This window comes from Mustela lutreola, chromosome X, assembly GCF_030435805.1.
Source record: "Mustela lutreola isolate mMusLut2 chromosome X, mMusLut2.pri, whole genome shotgun sequence".
Taxonomy (NCBI): domain Eukaryota; kingdom Metazoa; phylum Chordata; class Mammalia; order Carnivora; family Mustelidae; genus Mustela; species Mustela lutreola.
Window position 1 is genome coordinate 31969514 of NC_081308.1, and position 12713 is coordinate 31982226.

At 37.5% G+C, this 12713-nt stretch overlaps 1 protein-coding gene across 1 annotated transcript in view; it reads left to right on the forward strand.

The window, feature by feature from the left end:
* CFAP47 (cilia and flagella associated protein 47) overlaps positions 1-12713 on the forward strand; it is a 546720-nt gene that overhangs the window by 396409 nt on the left and 137598 nt on the right. The gene's annotated exons all lie outside the window — the stretch shown is intronic.

Below are 12713 nucleotides of genomic sequence, written 5' to 3' on the forward strand. Positions count from 1 at the left end.
GGTGATATCTCATTGTGGTTTTGATTTGTATTTCCCTGATGCTGAGTGATATGGAGCACTTTTTCATGTGTCTGTTGGCCATCTGGATGTCTTCTTTGCCAAACTGTCTGTTCCTGACCTCTGCCTATTTCTTGATTGGATTATTTGTTCTTTGGGTGTTGAGTTTGCTAAGTTCTTTATAGATTTTAGACACTAGCCCTTTATTTGATATGTTGTTTGCAAATATCTTCTCCCATTCTGTCAGTTGTCTTTTGGTTTTGTTGACTGTTTACTTTGCTGTGCAAAAGCTTTTGATCTTGATGAAATCCCAATAGTTCATTTTTGCCCTTGCTTCCCTTGCCTTTGGCGATGTTCCTAGGAAGTTGTTGCTGCGGCAGAGGTCGAAGAGGTTGCTGCCTGTGTTCTCCTCAAGGATTTTGATGGATTCCTTTCTCACATTGAGGTCCTTTATCCATTTTGAGTCTATTTTCATGTGTGGTGTAAGGGAATGGTCCAATTTCATTTTTCCGCATGTGGCTGTCCAATTTTCCCAATACCATTTGTTGAAGAGGCTGTCTTTTTTCCATTGGAAATTCTTTTCTGCTTGTAGAAGATTAGTTGACCATAGAGTTGACGGTCTACTTCTGGGCTCTCTATTCTGTTCCACTGATCTATGTGTCTGTTTTTGTGCCAGTACCATGCTGTCTTGATGATGACAGCTTTATAATAGAGCTTGAAGTCCGGAATTGTGATGCCACCAACTATGGCTTTCTTTTCAATATTCCTTTGGCTATTCGACATCTTTTATGGGTCCATATAAATTTTAGAATTATTTGTTCCATTTCTTTGAAAAAGATGGATGGTACTTTGATAGGAATTGCATTAAATGTGTAGATTGCTTTAGGTAGCATAGACATTTTCACAATATTTACTCTTCCAATCGAGGAGCATAGAACATTTTCCCATTTCTTTTTGTCTTCCTCAATTTCTTTCATGAGTACTTTATAGTTTTCAGAGTACAGGTTCTTAGCCTCTTTGGTTAGGTTTATTCCTAGGTATCTTATAGATTTGGGTGCAATTGTAAATGGGATTGACTCCTTAATTTCTCTTTCTTCTGTCTTGTGGTTGGTGTAGAGAAATGCAACTGATTTCTGTGCATTGATTTTATATCCTTACACTTTACTGAATTCCTGTACAAGTTTTAGCAGTTTTAGAGTGGAGTCTTTGGGTTTTCCACATATAGTATCATATCATCTGCAGAGTGAGAGTTTGACTTCTTCTTTGCCGATTTGGATGCCTTTAATTTCCTTTTGTTGTCTGATTGCTGAGGCTAGGACTTCTAGTACTATGTTGAATAGCAGTGGTAATAATGGACATCCCTGCCGTGTTCCTCACCTTAGCAGAAAAGCTTTCAGTTTTTCTCCGTTGAGAATGATACTTGCGGTGGGTTTTTCATAGATGGCTTTGATAATATTGAGGTATATGCCCTCTATCCCTACACTTTGAAGAGTTTTGATCAGGAAGGGATTCTGAACTTTGTCAAAGGCTTTTTCAGCATCTATTGAGAGTATCATATGGTTCTTGTTCTCTCTTTTATTAATGTGTTGTATCACATTGATTGATTTGCGGATGTTGAACCAGCCTTGCAGCCCTGGAATAAATCCCACGGTTGTGGTGAATAATCCTTTTAATGTACTGTTGAATCCTATTGGCTATTATTTTAGTGAGAATTTTCGCATCTGTGTTCATCAAGGATATTGGTATGTAGTTCTATTTTTTGATGGGATCCTTGTCTGGTTTTGGGATCAAGGTGATGCTGGCCTCATAAAATGAGTTTGGAAGTTTTCCTTCCATTTCTATTGTTTGGAACAGTTTCAGGAGAATAGGAATTAGTTCTTCTTTAAATGTTTGGTAGAATTCTCCCGGGAAGCCATCTGGCCCTGGGCTTTTGTTTGTTTGGAGATTTTTGATGACTGTTTCAATCTCCTTACTGGTTATGGGTCTGTTCAGGTTTTCTATTTCTTCCTGGTTCAGTTGTGGTAGTTTATATGTCTCTAGGAATGCATCCATTTCTTTCAGATTATCAAATTTGTTGGTGTAGAGTTGCTCATAGTATGTTCTTATAATTGTCTGTATTTGTTTGGTGGTAGTTGTGATCTCTCCTCTTTCATTCATGATTTTATTAATCTGGGTCCTTTCTCTTTTCTTTTTGATAAGTCGGGCCAGGGGTTTATCAATCTTATTAATTCTTTCAAAGAACCAGCTACTAGTTTCGTTGATTTGTTCTATTGTTTTTTTGGTTTCTGTTTCATTGATTTCTACTCTGATCTTTATTATTTCTCTTTTGCTGCTGGGTTTAGGGTTTCTTCCTTGTTCTTTCTCCAGCTCCTTTAGGTGTAGGGTTAGGTTGTGTACCTGAGACCTTTCTTGTTTCTTGAGAAAGGCTTGTACCGCTATATATTTTCCTCTCAGGACTGCCTTTGTTGTGTCCCACAGATTTTGAACTGTTGTGTTTTCATTATCATTTGTTTCCATGAATTTTTTGAATTCTCCTTTAATTTCCTGGTTGACCCATTCATTCTTTAGAAGGATGCTGTTTAGTCTCCATGTGTTTGGGTTCTTTCCAAATGTCCTCTTGTGATGGAGTTCTAGCTTCAGAGCATTGTGGTCTGAAAGTATCCAGGGAATGATCCCAATCTTTTGATACTAGTTGAGTCCTGATTTTGGACCGAGGATGTGATCTATTCTGGAGAATGTTCCATGTGCACTAGAGAAGAATGTGTATTCTGTTGCTTTGGGATGAAATGTTCTGAATATATCTGTGATGTCCATCTGGTCCAGTGTGTCATATAAGGCCTTTATTTCCTTGTTGATCTTTTGCTTGGATGATTTGTCCATTTTAGTGAGGGGAGTGTTAAAGTCCCCTACTATTATTGTATTATTGTCGATGTGTTTCTTTGATTTTGTTATTAATTGGTTTATATAGTTGGCTGCTCCCATGTTAGAGGCTTAGATATTTAAAATTGTTAGATCTTCTTGTTGGACAGATCCCTTGAATATGATATAGTGTCCTTCCTCATCTCTTATTATAGTCTTTGGCTTAAAATCTATTTGATCTGATATAATTGCCACCCCTGCTTTCTTCTGATGTCCATTAGCATGGTAAATTGTTTTCCAACCCCTCACTTTACATCTGTAGATGTCTTTGGGTCTAAAATGAGTTTCTTGTAGGCAATATATAGATGGATTTTGTTTTTTTATCCATTCTGATACCCTGTGTCTTTTGATTGGGGCATTTAGCCCATTTACATTCAGGGTAACTATTGAGAGATATGAATTTAGTGCCATTGTATTGCCTGTAAAGGGACTGTTACTGTATGTTGATCTCTGTTCCTTTCCGATCTACTACTTTTAGGCTCTGTCTTTGCTTAGAGAACCCCTTTAAATATTTCCTGTAGAGCCGGTTTGGTGTTTGCAAATTCTTTCAGTTTTTGTTTGTCCTGGAAGGTTTTTATCTCTCCTTCTATTTTCAATGATAGCCCAGCTGGATATAGTATTCTTGGCTGCATGTTTTTCTCGTTTAGTGCTGTGAATATATCATGCCAGCTCTTTCTGGCCTGCCAGGTCTCTGTGGATAAGTCTGCTGCCAATCTAATATTTTTACCATTGTATGTTACAGACTTCTTTTCCCGGGCTGCTTTCAGGATTTTCTCTTTGTCACTAACACTTGTAAATTTTACTATGAGGTGACGGGGCGTGGGCCTGTTCTTATTGATTTTGAGGGGGGTTCTCTGCACCACCTGTATTTTGACGCTTGTTCCCTTTGCCATATTATGAAATTCTCTCCTATAATTCTCTCCAATATACCTTCTGCTCCCCTCTCTCTTTCTTCTTCTTCTGGAATCCCAATTATTCTAATGTTGTTTCATCTTATAGTGTCACTTATCTCTCGAATTCTCCTCTCGTGGTCCAGTAGCTGTTTGTCCCTCCTTTGCTTAGCTTCTTTATTCTCTGTCATTTGGTCTTCTATATTGCTAATTCTTCTGCCTCATTTATCCTAGCAGTGAGAACCTCCATTTTTTATTACACCTCATTAATAGCTTTTTTAATTTCAATTTGGTTAGATTTTAGTTCTTTTATTTCTCCAGAAAGGGCTTTTATATCTCCCCAGAGGATTTCTCTGATATCTTCCATGTCTTTTTTGAGCCCAGTTAGAACCTTGAGAATTGTCATTCTGAACTCTTTATCTGACATATTATCAATGTCTTTATTGATTAGGTCCCTAGCCTTTGGTACTGCCTCTTGTTCTTTTTTTTGTGGTGAGTTTTTCCGCCTTGTCATTTTGTCCAGATAAGAGTATGTGAATGAGCAAGTAAAATACTAAAAGGGTGGCAAAGACCCCAGGAAAATACGCTTTAACCAAATCAGAAAGATCCTAAATTGTGCGGGGGTGGGGGGGAGAAAGCGGGTAAAAAGAGGTTCAGAGAAAAGAAAAGAAAAAAAGAAACAATTAAAAAAGAAAACGAATAAAGAAAAAATTTAAAAAAGAAAATAAATATATATTAGATAAACTAGTTAAAAACGTTAAAAAAGAAAAGGATAAAAGTTAAAAAAATTAGCACAAGAAGAAAAAAATTGAAAAAAAGAAATAAAATAAATTAAATTAACTGCAAGACTAAGCAATCATGGGAAGAAAGTCATGAGTTCAGTGCTTTGCTTTCTCCTCCTCTGGAATTCCGCTGCTCTCCTTGGTATTGAACAGGCACTCCTTGGTAGGTGATCTTGGTCCTGGCTGGATTTCATTTTGATCTTCTCGGGGAGGGGCCTGTTGTAGTGATTCTCAACTGTCCTTTCCCCAGGTGAACGTGCCTGCTCTTACTAGGGGCTGGGCTGAGTAATCAGCTCGGGTTCGCTTTCAGGAGCTTTTGTTCCCTGAGCGCTTTCCATAGAGTTCCAGAGGACGGGAATGAAAATGGCGGCCTCCGGGTCTCCGGCCCAGAGGAGCCAAGAGCCCGGGGCCCCACTCCTCAGTGTGCCCTCAGAGAACAGTGCCCAATTACTCCCGTCTGCCTGACCTCTGGCCCCGCTCCGAGCTCACCGAGCCTGCGACCGGTTCAAGGTAACCCCAAGCTGGGAGCTCACTCCTCGGCTCTGTCTCTGTAGCCGGCTTCCCCATTCTAATACCTGTGAGCTCTGCGACACGCAGACACCCCCGATCCTTCTGTGATCCTGTGGGACCTGAGGCCACGCTGACCCCGCATTGGCTTCACCCCGGTTTAGCCTCTGGAGCGATGTCCCTCAGCGGAACAGACTTTTAAAAGTCCTGATTTAGTGCTCCGTTGCTCTGCCGCTTGCCGGGAGCCGGCCCCTCCCCCCGCAGTCTATCTTCCCGTCGTTTTGGATTCACTTCTCCACCAGTCCTACCTTTCAGAATGTGTTTGATTTTCTGTTTCTAGAATTGCTGTTCTTCTTCTCTTAAGTCTCCCGTTGGATTTGTGGGTGTTTGCAATCTTTAGATAAACTATCTAGCTGATCTCCTTCTACCTGAAGTAGTCTCAGCCTGCTACTTCTCCGCCATCTTCATAAATACATTTTTAGTCCTTGATTTTCTTTTCTAGGAAAGATTTTATATTTAAACTACCCCATGGAAAATTTATGTGAAAGAAAAACAAATTGGGACTTAGTAAGGAGAGGCTTTATTCAGAATCATTATTGCAAGGGAGAGAAAGGGACTACTGAAATAGTTGGAGATGCACATCTCAGAAATCTGAAAGCATCTCAAAATCAAACAGGAAAAGGTAAAGGTGGAACAAGTATAGATAAGCAAACTCTTTGGGGGGAAATCTGGCAAGGAAAGGAGAATGACTGGTGGCAATTTATAGGAAAAGAACTACCCTATGATATACTGACTCCCAGGAGAAGCCAAGGAAGGAGGTATATTTCACTTTATTTGTGCTTGCTCAGGCTTGGGGACAAACCGAGCTCATGGCCCCATAAGAAACATAGAAAGCTGAGTAAAGTTTGGTCAAAGCAAAGCAGAGGGTCAGCAATATACAGCGGAGAATAATTGGTCACATGGCTAATAGCATGTACCCTTGACATATGACCATTTATATTTACATGGTTGAGCTCTTATTACATCTGGTACCAGGTTTGATGCTGGTATGTTGGGTAATCAAATCACAATTCCTACTTTTATTATTTTTTAAGAGGTATTTATTTGAGAGAGAGTCAGAGAGAGAGAGAGCCCGAACAGGGGGAGCAACAGAGGGAGAGGAAGAGAAGACAAGTCCTTACCGAGCACAAAGCCTGACATGGAGCTCAGTGTCAAGACCCTGAGATCTCGACCTGAGCTGAAACTAAGAGCCAGATGCTTAACCAGCTGAGCCATGCAGGGGGTCCCTACTTTGAAAAAAATTTTTATTTTTTATTTTTATCATTATTTTTTAAATTCTTATTTTTTTTAAAGATTTTATTTATTTATTTGACAGGAAGAAATCACAAGTAGGCACAGAGACAGGCAGAGAGAGAGGAGGGGAAGCAGGCTCCCTGCTGAGCAGAGAGCCTGACTGGGGCTCAATCCCAGGACCCTGAGATCATGACCTGAGCCAAAGGCAGAGGCTTAACTCACTCAGCCACCCAGGCACCCCCCTACTTTTATTTTTATTTATTTTTAATAATTCTATAAATATTACTTTTTATTAAGAAATGGAAATCCAATGTGAAACAAATAGAATTATGGTATTAATGAGTTCTAAATAGTTTATGGGTCTCAGGTCAGACTTATACAAAGCTCAAGGTGACATTTATTTACGTCATATTTTAGGGAGCAGTTTTGATTATGTCAGATACAATTAAAAACGTGCTTCCATAAATTACTATGCAATAATTCCATATAAAGATGAGGTAATCCCTCATAGCTTAATAGTAAAGATCCTTTTCAAATCAAATATTCTTGGAATCATTTTGGTTTCTAGTATGTGTAAAATACATTCATTATTATCATCTCAGGGTCACAATTTTTTTCATTCAGGATGAGGGTTTTTTGAGCCATATCATCTTTAAAGGAAGTTTAAGACCTAAAAGTTACTATATTGTTCACAGATATAAACTACATGAATATTTTTTAAGACTAATATGACTATTAGGGGGATTTGCCTTGGTTTCAAATGGGGTGAGGTTTACAGATGCTAAGTGATTTGCCCTAGGTCACTCAATGTAGAAAAGAGACTAAGGAAAATGTTCTTGTATATAATTTTCCAAATTCAAACTAGTGGATCTACATAGAAAATCCAGTGAAAATCCAAAGATTTGCCCTACAAACCTTTGAAAGATAATAGTCTCTAAACAAATAAATAACATCTGTGAATATAAAAACGTGCCAAAATCTCTACATTCTCTAGCAGAGATGTCCTTTGGCCTCTTTCCTGCTTCATATTATAGTATCATACATGATTGTATTAACAATACTTAACGAAGGATGATTAGGAAATACGTGAATCTGCAAGAGGATTTGGTGCAATCTTGCTTCAAACAAAATACAGCGTGTTAGGCCTGAAGGCAAACCTAAAATACCCTGGAAGTAGCATATGTAAAAGAAACAGCATCCATGTGAAATAACATAAAGGGCTTTTAATTAAACCTAACTTACAGTATTGGGCTGATTTTAATGGCACAGTAGATCCTCCAGTATTGTTTTTGTTACCATTCCAAGTTGTCTTTCCTGCATTTCAATCACCACTGATAGATGAAACTTTAGGTCTCAGATTTTTTTTTTCTGTCCAAAGGACAATACACAATTCATGCTTTTAAAGAGCATGTGCACTAATGGACAAATCAGTACCTCTTTGTTAATTTATCTCCCTTAGCACTCCAGCAGTGCTCCTTAGCTCCTCCCAGTGCCAGATCTGTACCTGATAAATCCTTAGCAAGTCCTTTGTTAAGGAAGTGGTCCCAGTAAGAGCAATCAGTAAGAGAATAGGGGAAGCAGGATAAGAAAGGGGAAGAAGCTAAGCAAGGGTGTGATGGCAGGTGTAGCCCCAGACTATCTGATCCTGCAGAGAGCTTTGTAGCATAAATTACACCTCAGAGTTGGTCCTGTCTTAATGCAAAGATGCTTGACTTTTGAACTCCCTTACTAGTCACTATAAGCTTCCTTGGGAAGAGGTAAAAACTCCCAAGCACTTCTACTGCCTGTAGAGTTGAGGAGACAGCAGGACCCATCGGCAATAATCTGATCTCAGATGGAGATAAACAGCCAGTATGTAGAAGTTGGGATCTGAGGGAAGAGTACTGGTAAAAATCTTTCAGGGGAACTGGGTGGGGTGCCAGCAATGTCTGCTTTCACTTACTAACAAACTTATTTCTAGTTTTCTATTTTTTCTTGCTTTAAAAATAAATGAATGTATGAAAACTATATACATACATAAAAGTATTAGTAAATGTAATACACTTAATGTGAAAATATTTAGCACAACAAGTTTTACAATCATGGATTTTTTTCTTTATTACACTGAAAGGTGCTCACCTTTTCTCTTTCTTTTTGAATTCTTGTTACTTTTGGTCATGTTGTTCTAAAGCATAATTTCTTTTTCTATAAGTTATACTGTATATAATTAAAAGTTGCAAAATAATAATAGATGTTTGAGAGTAACTATTTTTTTAGCTAGCCTTATTCTGGATCCTTCTCCTCTTTGGAAATTTGCATGTCCATTAATTGTATCCAATGTCTTTAAAATGTTTAATAAATCAGTGTGGCTTTATTTTCATACACTTTTCTAGGCAGTTGGGTGTCTCTTTCAATATGGAAATACATGACTTTCAGTTTCTGGAAGTCTCAGATTATGCCATCTATTTTCTCTCTTCTTACAACACCTTTGTTTTAGTTTTAGAGCTTGGGGACTATTTTAATTTTCTTATTTTTTGGTCTTTTTTTTTACCAGCATCTGTGCTTTTGCATTCAGTTACATTTACCTGAATTTATCTTCTATTCTTTCTGTTGAATTTTTGTGTCAGCCGTCAACATCCAGCACCATTTTTGTTGTTGTTGTTTGGATATTTCTTTTACATATTTCTGGGTTTTTAAAAATTATAACGTTCTGTTCTTATTTCATGTTGATAATATTTTTTCTGATATGCTTAAGATATGAATGTTCATTTTAAGAGGTCTTGGTCTTTGTCTTTAGTTATAAATTTTCTTCTTCTTTTTCCCTACTCAAAAATTTCCCTGATACTTGTGTTACCCATATTTAAAGATCTATTTATTTAATTGAGTGTGAGAAAGAAAGTAGGGGGAGCAGAGGGAAACAGAATCCCAGGCAGACTCCCTGCTGAGTGCAGAGCCCAAAGCCAAGCTCGAACTCAGGACCCTTCGATCATGACCGGAGCCAAAATCAAGAGTTGGATGCTTAACCCGCTAGTTACCCAGGCTCCCCTTGCTCATATTTAAATGTGAGGCTCTAAAATAATGATCAGGACTTACCCGTTTGTGTTGTTCTGTGTACCATGCTTGATTGATTTTCTTTGCTGCAAAAGAATTTTTTATTGTTTATAAACTTTTGGGGTTTTTTTTTCCCCCAGTTTGGTATATTATGAAACATGTTGTTTATAACATTGTATATGCTTTTGTTGCACATATATGCTCATTTCTATTGGGTAGAAACATAGAAATGCAATATCACTTTAATTTAGTGGGTAACAATAAAAAGTTCAAAATCGGTTGTATGTATTTACACTCCGCTGGCCATATATGAATGGTAGTTGTTTTACATCCTCAAGAACATGGGTATTGTAAGACAAATTTTAACCATTGTGCTGTGTGTAAAGTAGAACGTCAATGTACTTCTATTTTTTTAAAGATTTTTTTAAAAGATTTATTTATTTATTTGTTTGTTTGTTTGTTTATCCGAGGGGCTGAGGGAGAGAACAGGGAAAGGGCAGAGGGATAGAGAGAGAAAGAATCTCAAAAGACTCCACATTGAGCCCAGAGCCCAATGCAGAGCTTGTTCCCATGACCCTGAGTTCCCATGACCTGAACTGAAATCAAGAGTCAGAGCCTAACTGAGCCACCCAGGCACCCCTTCAGACTTTTTTTTTCTTAAGTGATCTCTACATCCAGCATAGGGCTTGAACTCACAACCCTGTGATCAAGAGTCCCACCCTCTTCTGACTGAGTCAGCCAGGCACCCCTGTGTCAATGCACTTTTAATTTACATTTCTCTCATGACTAATGAGGTTGAGCACCTGCCATATGTTTATCTTTTTTGAAATTTTTCTTCTTGCCCTTTGATCATTTTACTATTAGTTTGTCTGTATTTTCCTTTATATCTTATAGTTCTTTATATATAGTGACTACAAACCTTTGTGGGTTATATATGTTGCAAATACCTTTTCTTATCTTGTGAATTTCCTTTTCAGTCTCTTAGTGGAGTCTTTTAGTGAAATTAAATTCCGAATTTTAATGTAGTTTATAAGCCTTTTTGTTTTCTCCAATTCTTCCATATTCTAACATCACTAAGAACATCACTGTCATCGTATATAGTTCTCATGGTTAGATCCACAATGTACCTGGAGTTGATATCTGCATGTGATATGAGAGAAACATAAGATAGGAGGTCATTACACTAATTCAGGACCAAGATGATAGCAGGTTGGACCAAAGGATTGCCAGTGATTGTGGAGAGAAGTGTTCAGTTATGGTTTATTTTTTAAAGTAGAGCTAATGAGTTTTGTTCACTAGAAATATTTGAGGCATAAGGAAAACAGGAGGGCATGGATGACACTAAAGTTTTTGACCTGAGCAACTGAAACTAAAGATGTGACATTAACTGAGATAGAGGAGACTATAAGAAAACCTGGTTTGAGGGTCAGGATCAAGAGCTCAGCTTGGGACCTGTAAATTTGAAGTTTCTATTAAACACCTGAATGATGATTAAGAAGTTTGAGAAAAAGCCTGGAGTACAATGGAAGTATTCATGTTGCAGATACACTATTTACTTGTTCCCAGGTTTATGTCAAGCATAAGCAGAGGCGAATGGAGTAAGTTGTAGGACTCAGCACTTTTAAGTCAGAGACAGCCTCAATTATAATCTATGATTTGCCTTATAGATTATTATTAATGAATTTCAGAATGATAGTGGTCACTTACTAAATAATTTGCAAAATGAAATTAATTGAATTCAGTCACCCCAGGAACCTTTACATATTGGAGGCATTTTTTGTTTTATCCTTCTATGATAAGTGCATTCTTCTTAGGAGTTCATGATATTTTCTCATCACTGGTGTTTTTATTTTTTTTTTTAAGATTTTATTTACTTAGAGAGAGAGAGCATGTGTTGGGGGAAGTTCAGAGGGAGAAGAAGAGAGAATCTCAAGCAGACTTCCCACTCACTGTGGAGCCTGATGTTGGGTTTGATCTCACAACCCTGATTTTGAGTTGATTTTTTAAAAATTTTTTAGAGAGAGATAGAGCTGGGGGGAAGGAAGAAGTAGAGAATCTGAAGCAGACACCTCACTGACCATGGAGCCTAACAAAGGGCTTGATCCGAGACCTTCAGATCAGGACCTGAGCTGAAATCAAGAGTCAGACACTTAACTGACTGAGCCACCCAAGTGCCCCGGCACTGTGGTTTTTGTTCTGTTTTATTTTGTTTGTTTTTTTACCTGAGCTGAAATCAAGAGTCAGACACTTAACTGACTGAGCCACCCAGGTGCCCCAGCACTGTGGTTTTTGTTTTGTTTTGTTTGTTTTTTTGTTTTTAGTTTCTTCTTATTTTGAAAAAGTTTAAGACTCAAAATAAGTTGAAAAAATAATTCAGAGTTCACAGATACACTTCATCCTGGAAATGGTTCTTAAGGTGCTACCACTTGGTTCTCATTAAAATTACCTTCTTGGTGCATCTGGGTGGCTCAGTTGGGTAAGTGGCCATTTCTTGATTTCAACTCAGGTCACGATCTCAGGACCCTGGGATCAAGCCCAGCGTGGGGCTCCATACTAGCGGGAAATCTGCTTCAGGATACTTCTCTTTCCCTCAGCCCCTCTACATGCTTGCTTGCTCACTCTCTCTCTCACTCTAAAAATAAATAAATATATATTTTTAAAATTACCTTCTTATTTTTCATTGATTTGAAAAGTAATATTATTTTAATTTTCCATCTTATTCTGTATTAATAAGTTTGAAACAGTCTTGATGAAAAAATATTTTATTGTGACTGTTTAGAAATGAGTAACCCAAGGAAAAAGTATAACATTTTAAACTCGAGCAATTTAATTTTGTCCCTAAATAATAAATATGTGTATCAACAATCCTCAGTATACACATTTGTAATTACAAACTTCATTTCTCATTATTGGGAAAACTAGCAATTAAAGAAAAGATTTATTAGATTCAATTCAATCAAAAAACTTTTTCCGGATGAACAATGAATCAAGTACCTCTTCAGTCTGTATGTTTTGCTCCTTGGTCCAGTGGCAAACACAAGCTACATACACTTCTTATTTTTCTGTCTTTGCCCATTTCAAATGTCATGAAGTTATATTAATCTTTGCCATGAAATTGATTTTAATTTCCACAAAACGTACACTATTTTTTACTTTTTTATATTCCACACATAAATGAGATCACACAGTATTTGTCTTTCTCTGAGCTATTTCACTTAACATAATGTCCTCTAAGTTCATCCATGCTGTTGCAAATGTCAAGATTTCCTTCTTTTTTAAGTTTGAATAATACTTC